Here is a 21,867-nt window from a genome sequence, read left to right on the forward strand (position 1 = left end):
TGTGTGACCACTGAAATGAAGTCCTGCCGGTGCTGAGTAGAACCTGTCCTGGGGCATTTATATGCCCTAATATGGATGTATCATCAGCCATGCTGCCTTGTTTGGTGGATTTAAGTCCTGTAGAAAGGGAATACTCATTCTATCTTGGTAACACTTCCTATTTCATTGAAACAGGTGCATTTCCTTTGCTCAACCAACATATTTGGTGCAGTCAGTGAGGCATCTTCGGTTGCCAAATGCATGTTACCTCCATGCCTGGGAAATGTTGTGGAAGGGTAGCTATGTATGATTTCTGAACTCAGGACTGAATTCAGATACTGGGCAGTATTTTTCAGATTGCTGTTGTAAGGTATAGTAGTTATTTTGTGGCTTTCTTCCTGTTCACATTAGCAGTTCCCTCCTTTCTGATGCATCCATATTTTTAGTTGTTAGCTTAGAAATAGTTTAATTCTACCACCAAACTGCCAGGAACAAGCATTCACTGCCCTTCCTCACTGTCTTGTTTTTTTTTCTGTTTTCTTGTGGGCTAGCATGTTCAATTCAATGCTTTGCATATCCCAGCTGCCTATGTATTAACATATAGAGTCCCAAGACTGTAAACACTTTGCTCTGTTTGGCATGTTTGAACTAATGTATTATTTAGCTGAAAAGTTTCACTTTATTTGCCTGTTTCAATCTGTACTAGATTTTATTGTGTTGAGGCCACTGGCTTTCTCAAATGAAGCTGGTGTCTTATTTTCAGTATGTTGCCTGGTCTGAAGATTTTTTTTTTCTATTTAAGAATATGATACAGCACATAAAACTGTATTTTGTTCATAAAACATACAGTAGAAAATGAAGTTCAAGTTTATTATACAAGCTCTAAAATATTTTCATTTTCCATAAAAATGGAGTGCAGAAAAATCCAGCTTTTAACTTCCTCTGAGGTTACCATCCTTCTGCCCTCATCCCATTTCACATGCCTTACAGAATGATATCATTGGAGCAGTCAAATATTAAATCTGAATGAGGGTAAGGATTTATGTCCCCCATTAATGCTCCCTTAATATTTTTGTTTTCTATCCATTCTAACCAAGTATCATCTTTAAAGAGCTACGTTGTAGATGGGTTAAAGAATCCGTAAAGACATTGGGACATAATCTGAGCAAAAGTATATTTTCTGTCTGGCCCATTCCATCACTACAGAGCTAAAAGAGAGATTTAGGCTATGAATCAATGGAAATATGATCTGGATGTTTAAAAGGACAAAAATAAATAGAAAAGATTATCTTGTTTCAGTAGACAGGTTTCTTTCAGTAGGAACCATAAGCCTCCAGCTGTCCTCTGGCCTCAATTTTGTTTAAGTCAAAAAAATGGTGTGAGAAATGTATGTTGATTGCAATAATGATTGGTTAGAAAGCCTTTAACCTGATTTTATGTGGGCTTTTATGTCCTCAAGAATTTTATTACAAATATAGCAACATCTGTGTATACCAGCTCATGGTATAGGAGTGCATTGCTGAAACAAAGGAGTGTGTTGCAGCCTTTTTGTGCAGCTGGTAGAGCTACCTAGCTTCAAAAATCTCCAGTGTAGACTAAGTTAAGTTTGAATCCTCATTCAGTAACAATGAAGTTCAGGTGTTTCTTTAACCTACCATTCACTGCAAATGGCCCGCAGTTTCCTGAAGAACTAATAATGAGCTGACGGGTTTGGGGGGAAAAGAAATTGTATTTAGAAGGCTTTGTTTGAAGAAATCTTTTTTTCTGGCCGAGTCAAGTCAAACCTGCTGTGAAAAGCAAGAAGTTTGATCTGGGAGTGGATTTGCTCTTTTATTTATCAAATGCTTGCTTCTGGGATGTTTCAAAATACAGATCTGAGAAAGAATAATATATATATGTTGTTTAACATTGGTTTAAAAATTTGTCTTGATTGCATAAGTTGCATGACTAGTTTTTCCTTATATTAACAGTTGTCATTTAATTTTTTTTCTTTCACATATAGTCTAGGTAACATTACATCTATATAAATCAATATAATAATGACATTATATATGTATATTGTTATTTAACCATTGCTCTCTAGGGCATAGTTATGTCAGTCATATTTTAAAAAGAATTTCCATAGACTGTTATAATCATTACAATCTGTTCTGTAGCAAAACCCTGCAAATCAGCATTTTTTTGGCATTTCAAGGGTAGTAATGGTGTTGTATGGGTAAATAAGTAGCAGAATCTCTGACTAACGTGATCCTGTAAGCACTGCAGGAAATAACACATGCAGCATATGCAACTAAAACACTGAACAAATGAATAATTTTTATACTTCTATTATTACAAAGACTTTTTCAAGTCATCTAGCATGAGAGCCACCCCTGAATTTATGCCTGTAAATGTCAAAATATTAATATGCACTGGTGTCATTTGGAAACCTCTCAAATGTGTGTTTTGCGCTGTCTTGAATTATTTTGTGTGTATATTAAGTAGGCATCAAATTGTGCTTAAATCAAAGATAAATGATTGCTGGTTTGGATGTCTTTTTCTGAGAACTGCCCAAAAATGAGGATGAAATTGGAAATTGTATGCAATCATGTTTCCCCAAGAAACAATGATCTAAACATTAAAATATATAAATCTTCGTTTGCATGATATCTAGCCAGAATGAACTCTCTAAATATTCCTTCTAGCAAAATTCTTTTATAAATCAGATGCAATTTATGCTAACATTGATGTGACGAACAACATCTGATAGATTTGTTCCTAAACAATTTTCACCCACAATTTTTTCAGAGGACCCAAACACACACAGGACATGATACAAATAATCTTAGCATTGTTTGCCCCATTTCACATCATTATCTTAATCCATCAAGGCATCATATGCTGAGCACTGTGCCCAATATAGTTTAATTGCAGCCATAACTTGTGCTGACCAGTATAAGATAAAATCCTTTTCAGTTCACAATATCATCTGTTAAGGCAAGTGATATAACCTAGAATATATCTATTTTTTTTTCTGTTAGTTTTCTGTGTCCAGTAGTTACTTAGTAACTTTGTTTCCTTAATGCATTATAGAAATTTTTCAAAATATACTGGTTCTATCCATACAAATGTAAGAATAACAATTCTGATAAAGTGTCATAGATACAGATGTCCAGTATGAAATTATTTGGATGCTTCTTGTACAAGATCCAGAAAATATAAAATGCAAACTATAGAGTATGTCCTACCCACAACTTTTGGCTGCCTAAACAGTATGGACATCAGGTAGACAAGATATGTTGGGACATCAGCAGGAGAAAGAGAAATGAAGACTATAGGGATGGAATAGAGAGGGGTCCAGCAGCTGGAATTTAATATTCTTCTCTAGGAAATGCTGATTATCAAGTTATATTAAGGAATTGCCTCTTTTACTTGGAAGACAATTTGTCTTGACAAGTCTTTTAAGGAGAGCATGTTAAAAGCACAAGGGAACTGAACTATTGAGAAACGATACTGTATGGGAGTGAATATATGTATTACTTGATATGGTGCCGGCGTGTTCAGCCTTTATTATTATTATTGCAAAGCTTTATTTCTCTCTCTGTGGACCATAAGAAATATCCTCAGAATCCTAAGAGAATGGGACTCCAACTTTAGACATTCAGTAATGAAAACAATAAGCTATTTGGTTTTGCATTCTGCCACAGTAGCTATGTTTTCTACATCAGTGGCTTATTGCTGCCTATCAATTATATATTTATTTCTTATGTTCGTCATAAAATGAAAAGGCTAATGAAAATGTTTGGTATAGATACGCAGTTGCTGACCTGAAAGGTTGAAAAGCGATGGCTGTCAGCAAAGAGCTATAGTTACTTCCCTTGTGATAATTCCGCACATCACACTGACAGGGCACTTCTGCTGGTGCTTAGGCTAAATATTGATGTGCTCCCCTTACTTGTCACACCTCCTGGTGGTACTCTCTGCATTGCTCCCGGGTACCTCCTGTACCTTTCAAACATATGCACTCCTGTTTTCCGTTCTCGTGGCTTTATTCTTTTGTTAACCAAAATACTTGGCCTTCTCTTCTGGAGAGAACATCGGAAAGATGGAGTATTTTTAGGCTAAGTGTTTTCAAAGCCAGTTCTAGCACACTTGTTGTCTGACAGTCAGCAAATGTCCACAGCCAGAACTCCACACCCTATATACTCCTACTGAATAAAATACAATAGTGTGCACCTCTTTGGTATAACACAGTTAGTTTTGTCATCCAAAGATAAAAATCAGAATAATCACAGCAGGTGTGAATCCTTGGATATATATGGGTTCTTCGTTATCAGATTTTGCCTCTGCATGCCCTTCTGTGCTCTGGGTTTGTAAAAACTCATGTCTGTAGTTGTGTGAGTCAGTAAATTGTTTATTTTCTCAGTGGAAGTTTGCTCAGGACATTGAGGAGCTATTTCCTCCTAATTAGTTCCCCAGATTCCTCTTATAAAAAAAATCTTAGGCTTCAAGGAGTCTGTTTGGGGTCATTATTTTCTTGATAAATATACTCACCACCACTCCAGATTTCCCAGAAGGGAGACTGCAGGGTAGAAGAATGTTGTTTTGCACGCTATATTCGATGATTGGTTCAAATTACTCAATTTACCCAGTATTTTCAAAAAACAATCCTAAATCATCAGTCAGCCACATCCTACTTCCAGTGCTGATGCCAGACAGTCATTTTCCCTCAGAGCATCATTGAACATGAGCTCTCCTCAGCTTGTTTCATACTTTGATGAACCAGATGGCTGCAGGGGCGGGTACTGAGATTTGAGATATTTCATTTGAGATGTGGATAGTTGTTTCCATTGTGGGTACTCTGTTGGAAAGGAGTGGACAACACTGATTTTACCTGTGCTAGGCAGAGATTATTGACTTTTAAAATTTACCATCATATTTTCCTAAATCACTCTGAGAAGTTGTCTTGTCAGATAGTATGCTAAGGCAAGGTGCCTTATCTTGTCTAGTCTTTGAATGGGATCTCACAACTGAACCTCAGATAATGCAGAAAGAGGATATCATTTGTATAGCACCTGCTAATGAGACAAGCAACATTGTTTTGGTCTTTAGATCAATAAACAGTTCCTCAAAAGTAAAAGTATATCCTTCATTTTAGACTCAAAGTTGAGTTCCATCCCGTGTAAAAATGTTCATTTTCACCTGTCACAAAACCTTTCGTGCTGTGTATCCTGTGATTATTACATTGTGCTCGTTCTTTGATAATTGCTCACCTTTACGATTCAGCGTTATCAAGCACAGCTTCACATTTTCATTTATTCTCTAGGTGCTGAACTCAATCTAACGGAGATTTAGGCTGCTTGAAACACTGGGCTTAGGTTCACACAACCTAAACCCCACCTAAATCCCAGCGTTTCCTTTTGGCCTTCAGAGACACCGAGACAGCTGGGTAGACCGGGCACTGCAAGCTAAGTAGAATTACAGATATGCAACACTGGACTGTCGCAGATATATTCAGATGCTTATACAGACACAGTCTTATTCACATCCATGCTAGCCTTACAGCAAAATATTTACAAAAAACCAGCTGTCGACTGTTGTGCAACTGATTGCGCAGCAGTAGTGTCCATCACACTGTCCGATCAGCCAGGGCTGTTTAACCCATAGACAGTTGTGGAAAGAGGAAAATACTGCCTTCAGATAATTCCCCCATTAATAAGGGCAACTGCAACATTGACCTTGCAAGCCAGCACCTCTTTGCCCCTCTTTAATTGACATCATTTTGAAAAGATAATATTCCTAGTATTGGGGAAATGTTTTGGATTATTTAAGTGGAAATTTATTTGGCTGAAGCCTGATTAAAACCTGAAAATATAGCAGAAACAAACTTTTCTACTGATTGAAAATACACCTTTTATACTCCTCTGATTATGAAAAAAACCTTACAGATACTTCTTACATTTGCCATCGTATGATTTCTTGCCAAGTCTCTGAGCTGCATGTATGCAACACAATCCCTACAGCATTGTAAACTCTGAAAACAGTTGTGAACAAAGAAAACGAGAAGCTGAGATGCGTGCAATTTGTGCATATTAGTATTGAATCACACCCGTCGTACAACACTAGAAACAAACTGAAGCAACATCAGCGGCCAGCTCGGGCATGCAGGAAATGCAGCCACGCTGCCTGCACCCTCTACTGGCTGATGCACAGACCACAAATGGCTTTCACTGATTTTCTCTCAGCTGCAGGAGAAATCCTGGAATAGTATTTACCAGCAAAAATAAAATAGCATCATTATTAAAAATAATAGGAATTTTGAGTCTCCTATTTGTCTGGAGCAGGAAAGGAAGTGAAAGGTCTGAGAAACAGAAAACTAATGCATTCTTTAGTCTTGGTGGAAAAACTGTTTGTAGAGAACCACCGCACTCACTTTCTACAACAAGAGAATGCCAAAGTTTGCCACAGAGAAAGAGATTAAGCTGTATTGTGCTTATTCTGAATGCCAGAGACACTGTTCATTTACTTCTGCAAATGCCAGATGTGGAATAAAAAAATTGTATTCTGCGACCAAGACCTTCTAGAAATTTGAAGATTAAAATTCAAAGTCATGTCTTTCTGGTTGTGGGATTCCGTTTAGCCACAGACAGGTGTTATAAAATATTTGTACAGATTTCACTTACAGTTCTTTCTAGCAGGCCTTGTATAAAGGACAACCGAGATTTCAAACTCCATGTAGAGTGCATATTGTAACATGACCATAGTGTATAGAGGATAATATATTCACCTGGCTTATGACATCAATTAGATAATAGGCTCGCCACAGTTGTTCTATTGCCTTGTCTTTCCTTCTTTCTCTTTTTCTCCCTTTCTCTCTTCTTTCTTTTCCTGCATGTACCTAATGTTCCTGAACATTGCAGAATTATTATTTTAGAGACCAAAATCTTCCTTTTGTAGAACAACAACAACAACAAGGAACATTTGGATAAATTCCATTTTCTCACAACTTCAGTATCTGCTGGTTTTCATGTGGGCAGACCACTGTTCTGAGCAGTCAGCAAGATAACCCCGTATCTCTGCCTACAAGGATGCGAGCAAAGGCTTCCTGAGGTTGTTTTTTCTCTTGTACCATACAGAGGTATCCTCAAATATTGTGCACAGAGTAGTGGTGCTGTTTGTCCCTCCAGTTTTCTAGTGGGGTTTGGCAGCCAGATACTGCAGATGTGGTACGATCCGGTGTCTGTAAGTGCAGCCAGAGACACAGCAGTGCATCATCCAGTACACTCCCGTCACACAGCTAGGAGGAAGACTTTTGCTGTTGTTGGCCTGCTATTAAATCACCAGAAAGACTAGATTTTACAGGAATAATATTAATGGGCTGTAAATAATGGCTTGTTTATACTGCAATGAGATTTTCAGAAATCACAAGTGATTTGGTCTGCCTTCAGTTTACTTTCTTAAGAGTAACTTTATTTTCAAAGGATTAATGTGTTCCCCCCAAGGCCTGCAGTCATCTGGTAAAGATGACATTTCTTCAGGTCCCTCAGGTTAGGACCTCTTTAGGTCGCTCTGCCTTGGAAATTCTTGGCAAATTTATTTTTTATTTTTTTTAACTCTTTGCATTATCTGTATGTTCTTGCCTGCACAGGTCTGTTTAAGACAGTGTGGTTTGTCATTGCATGGTGAATCAGATCTCCAGACATCATGAGCTTTAAAACATGCTAAGATAAGCAGGTGAAGGTATTGCTGCTTGTACAGTGGTGTTTTTATATTGATACTATCTCCTGGGTTCCTCATCACTACTGAGGCTGATTAATGCCTGCAGAATATAGGGAGCTTTCTCTTTCAGAGTATTTTTCTGTTGGCTCATTATTTCCTAACGCTTATTATAGCAGCGTTTCACAAACCCGTGGCGTCGACTGCTCGGCAGAAGCAGCAGGCCCCACACGGCTCTCTCCGGCGCCTGGCCTCTCTCAGAGGCCCTGTGAGTGCCGCTGCAGCACGGAGCCGCCGCTGCACCTGCGACGGCTGCGCCTGTCGGTGCCAAGCAGCTGGGGCTGGCAGGGCTGGCAGCGCCCGGGCCCGGCTGCCCTGCACAGGCAGCTCCTCGCCAGAGCAGCCTGCAGGCCTCCCGCTCCTCCCCGCCTCCGAGCCTCCTTCCTCCTCCTCTTCTGTGTGAGGAGGTGGTCTCTGTCCTGGCGACTGAAAAATCAGAATGGGTTAAATGGAGATGAAGTAGGAAAGGTAAAATAGCTTGGCCCAAGGTCTCCGCACGGTCATTGGTAAAGCCCCTGGCCGCCAGCCCCGTAACCAAACCCAAGGCCTCGCCGCCTTCTTTTGGGTGCGGCTCACATACTGTAGGTTGACAGTGGTTTACAGCTCTTTAGGAGTGTTTTCAAACCGCATCTCTTTTCAGTTGTGAGGAATTAACTGGGACTGCATGGGTTTTAATTAATGCATCGTGTTATCTGATGCATCTGAACGGAAATTTTAAGAAATATCTTCGCAACGTCGGGCTCTCTTGGCCAGGAGCCATAATGACAGCCAGGCTAATTATATCGGTCACTGAGTTATCAGTGCAATCGTAACTGGAGGCAAACAGACTCCAATCAAGTCAAGAGAAACTGGAAGTAAAATAATGATATATTTCTCAATCATCTTATTACTGACTGATTTAAATAAGGACCTAAAATGCTTTATCAGTGCCGAGAGAGTGTCAAGGTTTCAGCAAGTCTTAATTCAAAAAACTTGAAGCTTTCCCTGCTTATGGAAAGTGGCTGGTGGAAAAGTAAAAGATGTTCTTCATTAAATGCATGCAGGAAAACAATTTACTATTTTACTTGCAAATGCTAACAATCCAGCCTACGTTTTTATTTTTCTGCTCAGGTCAGGTATCAGGAAACAATCACAATTCTCTGATAAGGTTCCTTTAACTTCCATTTAATTACACTAGAGATGAAGCTGGCTAATAGTTCTCTGTCCTTTACTTACTGGGTCAAAAAGAGCACGAACTGCCTGTAAACTGATGTGGCGTACCACCTTCTTTGGAGAACATCCCCATATGCTTTAAAATTCAGCATGTCAGAGGTAGTGTGCTGTCGTAGTACCCTTTTCAGCTATAGCTTTAAGCTAATTTAATTAAAAAACTAGCAATAGATTGGCTTTCACATAGTGTAAACAGAAAACTCTTTTCATAAATGCTTTTTGTAATTAAAAAAAATAGGCTAGCCCCATGTTTTTCTATATTTGGTCACTGCTGTCTTCAAAGAATAACTGAAATTTTGGAAAGGGACAGAGCCATAAAACTCTTCTGGGCTAAAAGTATTCACAGCCATATAAACAAGGAAATGGATTTTATAATTAATTCAGAATTCCCTGGCAAGCGCACTAGTGTAACATGTTGTAATCTACTGATGAAGTTCCAGTAAGAGCACTGGCAGTGGCTTTCTGTATCAGCATCAGTCCTTCACCAGCACCTGAAAGAACCTGAGCTTCTGAATGTCAGAGCATCCATGGGCGGACCGTGCCTGTCCATGCATCTGGTCGAGGCAGTGCAGCGTTCAGAGGTCAGTCTGCAGGAGGAGGTCTTGTATTGCCCCCGCGTCCCACGTGCCCTCCCCTGTGTTGTAGGAGCTCACTGCTCTGAAGGGAATTGCCAGTGAAATGTTGAGGCTGAATGGGCATCTGACACCTTCCAGGCAAGCTTTTAATCCAGGAGGATTCGACTTCACAGAATGCTTTGCCATCTATCAGACTCTTGGTCATGGCTGTTAATTAAATGTAGATGCAAAATGAATCTACAGTGCAGAGATACAACATAACCAATTAAATATTCCAGTACAAGGTGCTAATGATAAAAGGCGAATGTCACGGAGGACAACCTGTATGATGTCCGAATACAAATCCCACCAGATGACACAATGTACGATTCCCATCACAGGCCGGGAGGAAGCGAACCGCTGACCCTGACCGCTGAAGTCAGGCACGGCGGCAGCGGTAAGGACAGATGGGATGTGACAACAGGCTCGGGGACTTTTTTGGAGGTGAGTGAAGGGATTTGAAGTTGAAACACTTAGACTGCGTGCATCTTGTTTTCCTAACTCTTGGTACATGAAAGCCTGGCCGTTCCTGAGCGATCGAGTTCTTTGGATACAAGGAAAGCATCACAATTTTTAAATGTGGTTGTTTTTATTAAAGAACAACATTAAGTAAAGCAGGCAAGGATGAGTGCTTGAAGTGACGGAGGGACTGTCGGTCCCCTGTATCTTTGTGAAGAGTCTCAAATGGCTGCGGCACGAGGAGGGACTGAGTCTTTAAGGGACTCTGTTCTTGGCAAGGTTAAACCAAATGAATAGCAATAACTAAGCAGCTGTGGCTGACTAAAGCAGCTTATAGACAGGCATTATAATTTCATTAAAGGTTTGGCAACTGGGGGCAATCCAGAGAATGTAAACGGACAGGTGAGTAATCTTAAGTAAGTTTCAGGAAATCAAAGAAGATATTTAATGAAGTTACTTGCAAGAAACAATTTAATGAGCTATCTTGAGACAAGCAAATTAATGAGTAATTAGAATGTTATATATGTAAACAACCCTACCTTTTCTACCTATTAAAAAGGTTAATATTTTTTTCTTGGGAAATATATCCTGAACAAATCTATATTTAAAAGAAAAAGATAATACTATCCTAAGTTGTATGTTTCAATAGCTCATGAAATTTCTGTCAAAGAAAAAAAAATCTTACCAGTAATACTTCAGATGTGTACTTTATATACTTCAGATATGTATTTTAGCTTGCTTTTGCTGGTTGGTAGCTTCTTTTTTTCTTTTCAGTGTTTCATTGTATGTTTTGCTCTTTTTTTGAAGTTAGGTGTTTGGATGAGGGTTGTATGTAGGGCTTCAGGTTCTCAAAACAGAGAAAGAAGCAGAGAATGGATGGAGCAAAGAGTTAAATTTTAGAGTATTACAGGACACTGGACTGTGCATTTTCCGTGGATTCTCGGTCCAGCCCTAAGCCCCTTCCTAGACCTGAAGCCAAATCTTGCCCCCACGATATCGTTCTCCCCTTTCCCCAGCAATATTTGGGATGTGAGGTGAGCTGCTATGCTGCTGAGGTCCCTGGGGGGAAGAAGTGAGGAGAAGCACTCAACAGGACAAGTGGAGTAGAGTGAAAGGCGGTGGGAAAGTGAATTATATTGGCCCCACCACCGGGGATGGGCAGAGCAAAAGTAACGCCATGCGTGAACTGGTATCACACACAAACTGCTGTGAGAGGGAATTGAAGGAAAACTTAACCTGCTGAGCAACAACTTGGTGTCACTTCTGCACGAGTTAAGATGGGTTAGGGTCGGGGGAGACTTGACTACTAAAGGTGGGGTTGTAGCAAATTGGATGGGAGTTATGTCCCCCCCAGAAGCTATGGTAGAGGGACAAATGGGTGGAGTTTTCCACGTCGTTAGTAGGGGGCAATAACCTTATATGATTCTTGGAGCACTCTGATGGGGTGTTCACACGATGGCTTGGGGAACCTAGGGAGGCTTCATAGGTCTGCCCTGAAGGAGCGAGAGGAGAACTGGACAGCTGGATTCCACTGGCTCATCAAATGAAAACAAGGGTGTATGCGTTTTGTGTCCTCATTATTTCTTACATTTCAGTGCAAAAAGCTCCACCCTGAAGATAGATTTACTCCAGGCTCTTATGCAGATGAAGAATGGCAGAATACCTCACCTGGTATTGCCCTTGTTGGTGATAGTTTTAGGTTGTAGCCACCGTCTGTAGCTGGTGGCAAGTGACTGATATTCATATGCACATTTTCTTTCTGGTTTTGAAACCTTTTTTTCCCTTAGTGTTCCCTTGAGAATAGCATAACAATGTGCATAGGATTGCTCTGTCAGCAAAGACTATGCCTTTCCCCCCTTTATCTGAAAGCCATTTGCTTTCAGCTGCAGTCAAGAGAGTTAAATTTCAGAGCACCGAAGGATGCTGGACTTTGACAATTAATCATGGACTATTACAATTATTGATACTTACCAGGTGAAAAATGTGCCCAGGACAGAATTATTCCAGTACACAGAAATGTCACAGGATGAACTGCTGCCGTGTGCTGTCATTCCTGCCATGGACATTTAGATATAGATCCTCAGTGGGACTTGGAGACGTAAATAGCCCGGCGTGGCTGGGACTGGCCTGCGCCCCTCCGGGATGTGCTCTCAGGTGAGGGGTGTGAAAGCCCAGAAAGTTTTTGGGCACCCTCAGGCCTCGCCTGGGGCTTGGATACAGGAGTGGGTGTGCTGTGCTTGATTAGCGTCAATATTTTAAAGCGAGGTGGATGTCAACACAACAAAATACAGGTTTTTAGCACAATGTGAAGGGGAGTCTCTCTGCAAATAACAGGAGATGCTAATGAGCTCTCTCCAAGAGGCTTAACTCAGGATGCTTATAATCTTTTAGTTTGTGGTTGTGTCTGTTCTTAAAAAATGAATAGACCTTTCAGAATTCAAAGGACTATTTTCCTTTCCCTTCTGATCTGGCCTTCCTTTCTCCCACATACTCTGCCTTGCCAACTTTCCCTCCGTGCCGCGATCCTAGAAGACACGCGGGCCAGGATCAGGGCTGCTTCCCTCAATTCAAAAATAAAAATTAAGCGTCGAGAAGCGCTTCAAAAATACAGAAAACCGAGAAACAGCGTGCGAAAGCCCAGAACTCGCGTGGTTTGTGTGCGGTGGCAGCCGGAGCGGGAGCAACCGCTGCTGCCGGCCGCCTGCCCCCGGCGTTGCTCGGGGCGCAACTCGCTGCGCGCTGCACCGCGGGGGCGCAGCGCCCGGGGGGGGGGCTGGGGGGGCACGGCTGCGGTCCCCTGCCAGCAGCAGCAGCGTGAGGCTGCGGGGAGCCCCCCGCATCGGGCTCCCCCCACACACCGAGCCCAGGCTGCTGCGCTCCGGCCGCTCCGACCCCGGGGGGAGCCGGGGCGGTGCGGAGCGGTGCGGAGCGCGGGGGCCGGGGCTGCCCGCGCTGTTCGCCGCGCCGCCGCTGGGGGTATCTTTGTACCATTTTTCATCCAGCAGCAATTCGGAGTGGAAACGTGGAATACGGGGAGGAAAAAAAAAAAAAAAGGCCAAAAAAAAAAAAAAAGCAGGTTTCTCGGCGGTTTCGGCGAGCCGCGCATCCATCCAGGAGCCAAAACAGATTAACCCAAAAGCTTGCCCCCCCCTCCCCATCAGCGGCACCCCCTCCCCTCCGCACGCACACTCACACCCCATTCCCATCGCACTCACACTCACACTCACCCACCACCCTCGGGGCACCGGCGCGGCTCGGAGCCCAGCCGGCGGCCAGCAAGCGGATGGGATTCGCCTGGAGGGCAATTTCGGACCGGGGGCGAGCTGTTGGATTAGTGGGATTATCTGCCTGTTTGCAGCCGGGGAGAAGTAGCGTCTGAGCGTTTCTCTTGCTTCGCCTGATGGTCGGATTTAAATGGAGGTGGCTCGGCGCGGATGAGGCTCCGATCCGGATGGGGATTTCCAGCCCCGAGCCGAGGAAAGGGGAGAAAAATACCTAAAAATCCAGCTCGTTGCGAAGTGGCCGGGGCGCGACTGGGAAACCTCCGGCACCCGGCGGCTCGCAGGGAGCCGGGGGAGGCGAAGCTGAATTACAGTTTTCAGCTGCGATTGCAGAAAGCGGCCGTGAACTGGTAAATACTTTGATGCTGCCGGCTGCGGGGCGAGCCCGAGCCGGGATGGGGCCGGGATGGGGCTGGGGGGGGGGGGGGGTGCGGAGCCCCCGGGCAGGGCTGCGGTGCTTAGCCCGGGGGCGCTCGGCAGTGCGGGTGTGCGCGCACGTCCGGTGCCTTGGTTTTTTTCCCCCTTTTTAAATTTAATTTTTAATATTTTGGGGGGTGGGAGCGGTGGTGGCAGGGCGATTTGCAGCCGCCCGTGCCCCACAGCAGCCGCCCCCCCCCCCCCCCCCCCCCCCCGAACTTTTCCTGCGAGGGGCGAGCTCCGGGGCTCCGGGGGGGCCCTGCCCGCCGCCGCCGTCCCCTCGCTCGGGGGCTGAGCGCTGGAGCCCCCCGCCCCTTCCCCGCCGCCGCGCTGGCCTCGTCTCCCCTGGCTGAAGGAAAATCAATTTTCAGCAGGCTTAATTAAAATTAATCAGTCAAATTACTTAATATTAATTGACTTATAATTAAAGCCAGAGAGTTACCTTGGAATCAGCAGAAAGGATGCTATCTCGGAGCATCCTAAGGATGCGTGCGGTTCCAGATCAATCGTATTAAAATAATTGTTGAAATAAACCAAAACAGAGCCTCGTCTCAGCGTTGCGTTCCTGCTGCTGCAGGTGCCACAGTCTGGACAAGCCATTTTCTTCTGCAAATTTGCCGACCTTTTTAAGGAATATCATTTTAGTTTGACACTGCTTTTGCTTTCTGGAAGGCCAGCTTGGTTTAGCTTTAACAACTATGGCATTAAAATCCACTAGTAAAAAATGGAAATATATCTTATAGATGCTATAAATATCAGAGAATGTTTTTAGCACATTTAGATGTTCTGTGAATTTGAAATGAAGCATTTTTTTTCCCCAGCAGAAGTGCAAGAAATTGTTTTAGGAGATATTTTTTTCTACTACTGGCTCTCACTGTGGCAATATTTGCATTTACCCAGAACCTTAGCAGGACCAGGCTGCCCTGGTAAATTCACAGAGATAATATATATCTGAAAACATGTATTTGCAATAATGCTCAAAATAACTTTTTTAGGCTCCCTGAATTCCTAGGTTATTTTTCCAGTTTGCTTGTTTTTACAGTAGGAGCATTTCTGATGCATCTACAGATTATCACTGGTGAAAGAGCAACACTCTGAGCTTTGGGAACTTCTCTACTTTTTCTCTGGGCTGGCTTAATTGAAGTAAAGGATACTTACGAAATTGCACGCGCTTTATTACAGGCACTGACAAGTGAAAGACCTTTGTATGATATAAAAGAACATTTTAAAATAGAGCCCATTACTCAGGGCCCTGATTTTCAGAGATACTGATTCCCATTGACTGCACTGAGACTTGTGTGGGTTCAACAGCTGTAAGACGCAGCCCACTTTTGCATCTTTGAAATTGGATTTGCAGATGGGGAGCCAAATGCTAAGTAGCCATGTTTGGAAATACTGTTTGGGTGTTTTTTTTTTTTTTCCCTTCCCTTCCCTTCCTTCCTTCCTTTATTTATTTATTTATTTCCCTTCCCTTGTGCATGATGCGGGGTTGAAGAAGGCTACTTCTTAGTTACTTTTGATAAATGACACCAGTTTTCTTAGACTACAGCTACAGACTGCAGCTATGTAGCAAAAGCAGCTTTGCAGTAAATGATTAGGGTGTCCTTAGGTACATATGAAAAATCTCATTTATTCTGTATCCTTCATGTGAATCATATGCAGACTGCAGGAAGAAAAATGAGGCTCGGGATAATCATAGTAAGTGTACTGGGAAGCAGGATTTGGCTGAACACCTCTGTGTTGTGATTAACTGAAGTAGCAACGAAGCCATCAGAGGATGTTCAGGCTGTTTAAGGCAGGGAGTTGTGTAGAAGTGAGCAGGAGGGCTGTCACCCTGCTACTGCTTTGGTTATCGTACCCCTTTTTCTATGGTAGGGTAAGAAGATAATATCCTAGCTGTTGATAGTTAAACATCCTTAACAAAGTGGGTTTCCTCTGGATTATTTGGCTGGAGGTGGAGCAGTCTGCTGAGGAGGGTTATTTAAAGACTGGGACAGAGCTGTAGGCAGATAAATTGATTTGCAAATGAACGGAGGATTTGAACATGGTAATGGTGGTAGTTTTATTTTTTTATCAGTTTGCATATTTAATATCCACTGGCATACACACAAGCACAAACCACTCTAATTGTTCAAATGGAGTCTGGGGAAAAGAGAAGAAAGCAGAGGCTTAGATATGGTCTCAGTTTGTAATGGATTGGCATGCCTTTCTTTATTAAAAGCAAATACACATTCCTTTCTAATAGAGACGTGGAGCTGTATTACAGATCCTTGGCTAGCTTTGAATTATTTGTTTGCTGTCATATTTATTATGTTTTTTTTAATCACATGAAAAAGAAACTGTTTAAAAATTAAATAGTGAAAAAGAAGGGCAAAAAGAGAGACATTCTTTGAAAGCAAATAGTGAAAAGACAATATTTTGCCAGAGATTCAGGAGAAATCTTTGGGTATTTCTCCTAATAAAAGATGGGCAGTAATCAATCTGATCCTGTAAACAACATAATTTCTGGTTAGTCCCAGATAGCCGTCCATGGTAAGTATAATGGATAATGACAAAAAATAGATCCTGACTGACAAATAAATGCTGTTATAAAAGCATATTTCCATTACAGTAGTCCTGTTTCTGAGCTCTGCCTTAGGAAGGGCTGGATGCAATCAGAGGGGGATGCCTCTGCTTGTTGCAGAAGAGTTTATGTGGAACTGGGAGTGGACAGAGGGGATACCAAAAAAAAAGAAGCTGATGTGGAAACTTCATCAAGTATTGCACATTGAAACACATCCTGTAGTTTTAATGACAAATAATGACATTACATTCCCCAGAATGACTACTGAATTACAGAATTACAAGGAGAAATCATGTTGACTTCTTGGTGACTCAGCTGCACGTTTCCGCCTGCTTCTGAAGACCCCACGTTTTCCAACAGACATTGTTTTCATAATTATGAATCACCAGTTAATGATGTGCCGTGTATTATCCAAAGATAAAAAGTGACTAGTTGGCTACTTAGTACCATCTTGAAGGTTTCCTGCTCACCTACTCTTACATGCCACTGTTCAGGTAAAAAAAAAAAATAAAAGGAAAAAAAAGCTGGTGGTGTAAAGTGACACCATCTGTGTGAAACCAGGGGACACTGCACTTGTTGTAAATATCCTTTTGGTGATCAGTCCATGTAAAGTCCTGGCCTGCATACCTCCGTGTAGAATGTTTTTTTCCACTGCTATGGGCAAATGAAAGATGAGGCCATTAAAAGAAAAGCAATTGGAGCTCCCTTACCCCCGTTTGTGGAATTCTTCTGTTTTGTTCTTGTAACATTTTCTGCATAATCAGTTTTAGTGCTGCCTTTGGGTAGTCTGTTACTTTCCATTGATGCTTGGTTAGGTCTTCTGCACCATTATAAAGGAGAATCTAATGCTTTGAAATTAGCAACACGTGCTTGTAAAAGCATAAAAATGATCAAGGACACTTTAAAATATTATATTTCAAGTGACTCATATCCCTTAACCAAGCAGAGAACTTAAAAGGCAATGTAAAAATATATTGTCTAAATCTACTCAATCACATCCTGCCCAGAGATTCCATTAACCCACTTGTTGAACTGGTTCTGGGAATTTAATGAGGGGAATACAGTCATGGTGTATTTTGTACTTTTATTTAATTCCATCTTCTCTGAAGCTTTCTGCTTCGATACCTGAACTTCAAATCATTCTTCGACTCTCCCCTTCCCAACACTATCAACCAGTTCCAAAAAAAATGTTCTTGAAACCAGTAGTTTTATATAGATACATAGCGTTAGAAATATTTATGAGGAGGGATTGACTATTTCTTTCAGAGAAACCCTACTGTATAAATATAATGAATGTTTTGGCATCTTCAGACCTGTGTAAAACAGGCATCATGGGGTGGAGCTTTTCTTTCTTCAGAGCAGTAACTCAAGCCCTGAAATAGTCACCATGCAGCCCCACTGCTGGGTTAGGAAGCACTTCTGTCACTGGAGTCATGGTCAACATGACCAGGACGTGACCACAGTAGACCTGAGACTAGGTCCATAACTTAAGGAAGCGCCTTTCTCACAGATGGTAGTAGAAAATGAAACCAGGACAAGGAGTTGAATAATAGGAGCTACACATGAAGTCAGATGGAAAGAGTAAATCTTTGCAGACATTTAATGGTGTTATATTCTAAGCTTTTGGGAAATTTTATTTGAAATTTTTTTACAACAGTAAATATAGTCTGTACTATATCCTATTTCTATTTTGTGTGAGAGAAAAATTCCCCGTCTATGGCACAACACTTTACTGCTACCATTACTGCAGACTTTATAGATCAGAGATGTGTCAGCATGTTAGCTTTAGCTGTAATGCTTTTTTTGTGTGAAACCTTATGGGCCTTGCAGCCACTTTCTCATACTGACACTCATAAAACGTTCAAGTTCTCATATTTATTATTTAATTTGCTTCCTATATAGAACAACAGAGCACTTCAATACATGAATGTGAAGCCAAAAATGACAGGCAGGCATGAATGGGACTAATGAGTTTTAATAATGCACATATTAGAAACTGCTAAAGGAAGTTTAATTAAGAAAAACAAGTTAAGCATGAAATTCACTTTGGAACAAATGCAAGTAAAGTCACAGATGTACAGAATGCTACATCACAGGAAATGCATTCTCAAGTTGATGGATCCCTATAATGCCAATATTGCAGTCTAAATGTAGTGTGCACTCTACAGTTCTGTAAGCATGGTAACACCATTCAAGAGCACTTTCGAACTTGGGTTAGAGATGTTGGGTTTGTGATTAACAAATTATATTTATACCTCTGTGGCTTTTATAATGAGCTGGAATTTGATCTCGATTACACTGATGGAGCTGAGACCAGGATCTGATCGAGTAAGATAAACATTTGCTCTTTTTTTTTCTGCCACAAGGAAGTTTTTTTTTATTTTTATATATTTAAATTCATCATATTGAAGAGCTAGCTATTGATTCAACTCTACGAGGATTTTGTATGGTTTGAAAGTTTTATTATATGGCATCCAGATAGATGAGCAATTCATAGACAAATCTGAGCTCATTCAAGCATCTTTGTTTTCAGTTATCTGTTGAGAAATGGTACTAACTGTATTTTAGCTTTTTTAATCATGAATTCCTAATGCCTCAGTATAGGAAAATAAAAAGTGGCATCTTTATTCTGAATCTGGTGTGAAAGCTTGCCTTAGGTGATGAACTTGCATTAAAGATAGCATTATTGTTGGTATTATAATTGTATTAAAGGTAGTTAACAAAAACCAACTTATGTTTCTCATATGATTAACCTTGGTGAACCAAGGGTTGGCCATAAATATAGGTCAGATAGTGAACTTTGTTACTAATTTTGGAACTTAATTTTTCACCTGTAAGAGACAGAAAAAGCACACCTAGTTTCAGGGATCTTTGTGTGAGTTCTGGTATACTCTGCTGGAACGATCAGATGGGAAGTGTGTGTATGTTTTATAAAGTGTTAATCAAAGAAAGTTAAATTAACTTGGCTTTATACAGTGTACAGATTTCAGTATTGAAGATCTTAGATGGGAAACATCTGGGATATTTTTTTTCTCCAGTGTGACCTATGACTAGGATGAGTTCACTTCAGTTTCTAGAGTAGGTCAAAAAATCTTCATGTCCTGAAGCACACTACTGTCATCAACACAATAGCCATCTGATCATTTAGCTGAATAGCTGTAGTGCTCAAAAGTGAGTATAAATGTGGTCCATTTAAGAGTTAACCATAAGCTGCTAAAAAGAATAAAGGTTCACTTCAGTGCCCATTATATTCCAAGCCAGTGCATCTGTCATTTTTAATTTAAATCTGTATTACTTAGCTGTCTAAAACTTTACACATAAGTGACAGAGTTACCCACTCTTTCTGTTATGGGTAAAATCACCATTTCGTTACCTACTTACTGTGCAAAATGTCAGACAGTTACAGTCCACATTAAAAAATTGTGGCCAGCTTCTGGTAATATAAACAATTACTTCAGCTAAGAAGTAGAACTATTTTAAGAAAATGATTTATTGATATGAGTAAATGGAAGATGATAAGACTTAAGTGACCCTCTTCTTCTCATAGGTTTAATTTGTCTGATTCAAAAACAGCTTAATAGAAAATTATGATCAGAAGCCTTCCTATTTTGGCAAACTAAGTTGCAGAAATTATTTAAAGAGATCTTTTGATCATGAAAATACTAATTAATAATGAGTTAGCATTAGTGAATATTCCTGCTAATGGGGAAGAACAAAAATATAGTGAAGCTGAAAAATACATGACAATTTAAATGGGTCTTATATCATCAACTCAGTTTAATTCAACTTTTCATTAATTTGTGCTTCACTGTGTTGAATAATGTATTTATATATATACACTTATATTTTTTACTAATTTGGTTGGAAGGTTTTGTGTACAAAATGTAACGTTAAATAGAGGCAAATGTGAGAATCACATTGAGGGATCAGAGTCTCTGATCTGTGAGTGATATATTTGCACAGCTTGAAGCGTTTGGAAATCCTTACTACTGGGTTGTTTGTGGACCTATGTAGCATAACACTTGTAATCTCATACTAATGTGGGGTGGGCCTGTGACCCCATCAGAATAACGTCTTGTACCTTTGTTGGCAATCTCAGCAAAGGCTGTGCATTTCAATAGGTTTGGATTTGTGGCTGCTTTCTGAAGCTAACCAGACCTGTGTCTTTCCAAGGTCTGTGCAATTCAGGGTTGCAGTCTCCTCTATTATTACTGCATACCCCTGCTTTTTAAAACACAAATAGTTCATCTTCTGATCTAACCACATATAAATCTCTTCACCAAGCATTAATGGAAGTACCCAAGAGCAGGGTCTGTTTCTAAATCTTTACTGGTACACAGAGAAAAAATGTACCGTATTTGATACAATGCTTCCTTTGCTAACTTGAAATGGGAGAGAAGAGATAGGAAATTCCATGATGCATCTCTTGAGGATTTGCCCGATCGTGTTGACAGTTGGTCTGTCACACCGATCTGGTGCTCACCCTGGGTTGGAGTTGTCCCTTTAATGGCTCTGTTTCGCTGGCCATGTTCCTGTGTGGGATTATAGCCTATTTTAGAACACAGATTTCCTTTTAGAGACGTGAAACATCTTTGGGCTCTTAGTCCTAAGTAGAGACTGTTGTAAGGAAAAACGGATGCAAATGTAGTTGGTTCTGCAAAACTGTATTTGTGTTTTGAGATGAAGCAGCATTATGTGGCGTTCAAAACTCTTACAATCACTTTCTGTGAATACTTGTGCAATTGGGATTTACTGGCAAAATGGAAGTGGAAAGGAATTTTTAAGCATGAATATCAAATCATGGAGTACATCTTCAGCTAAAAGAAAACAGCCGGTGCTGTAAAGATATCGTAATAATGCCTGGCATATGGCCAGAAGCCTTGGGTCCCACCGAAGGTTTTATTAATCCGTTGGAGCTATTGACAGGTGGTTCAGTTCAAGACATCCCTTAAGATTTGAAGCTCTGTGCACGAGTAACAAAGAGGAGCTTGGCTGCCGCAGTTAGCAGCAGATGCGACCTGTTGTGGGATGCCCAGTGTCATTGGAAATGCAAAGGTGCTCTGAAGTTATCTTGGACTGTTCGCTCCCCGGCATACTAAATGCTGCTCTAAAGTATTTCAGCATCGGAGCTATAAAGTAATTCAAATTCAGAAGGGAAGATAATAAAATAATGGATGACAGAAAAAACCTCTGTATAGCATAGACTGTTCCAAAGACCGTGAAAGACTTTATCAAATACCTTTTACAGTAGAATTCATTTGCGTTACCACAGGGAACAATTGTGATCCTCACATCTAGACAATAATAAAATCTGAAAATGCTTCTCCTCCTCCTCAGGTCCAGTTTTCTGATGCTGAAGCTTTATACCTTGGCCCAAATTGATCATCATTACTCTTTAGTTTATTCTACTGCCCATCTCCCTGATCATTCCTCCTCCTGTTTATTGCTTCTGCCTCCACCAATTCCTGATCAGTCATTTGAAGTCCAGATACCAGAGGAAAGTCCTGTATAGATCATCTGCTGGAGGACTAAGGAAAACTTCGTCCAACATTGATGCTGAGCAACTGACATGCTCCAGTCTGGCATCACT

General features: G+C 41.1%; 1 protein-coding gene across 9 annotated transcripts in view; it reads left to right on the forward strand.

The window, feature by feature from the left end:
* The window catches only part of NLGN1 (neuroligin 1), a 375,670-nt gene that overhangs the window by 56,084 nt on the left and 297,719 nt on the right, over window positions 1-21,867 (forward strand). For 3 of the 9 annotated variants that reach the window (XM_080604258.1, XM_080604255.1, XM_080604257.1), the window contains exon 1: window positions 12,905-13,647. The exons of 2 other annotated variants lie outside the window; for them this stretch is intronic. The gene's annotated coding sequence lies outside the window, so the exon portion shown is untranslated. Of the gene's footprint in view, window positions 1-12,903; window positions 13,648-21,867 lie in introns of those variants that run through there. 4 more of the 9 variants (XM_080604253.1, XM_080604256.1, XM_080604252.1 and 1 more) reach the window with 3 other exon arrangements.

The sequence above is a fragment of the Anser brachyrhynchus genome (assembly GCF_964034855.1).
Source record: "Anser brachyrhynchus genome assembly, chromosome: 9".
NCBI classification, from domain to species: Eukaryota; Metazoa; Chordata; class Aves; order Anseriformes; family Anatidae; genus Anser; species Anser brachyrhynchus.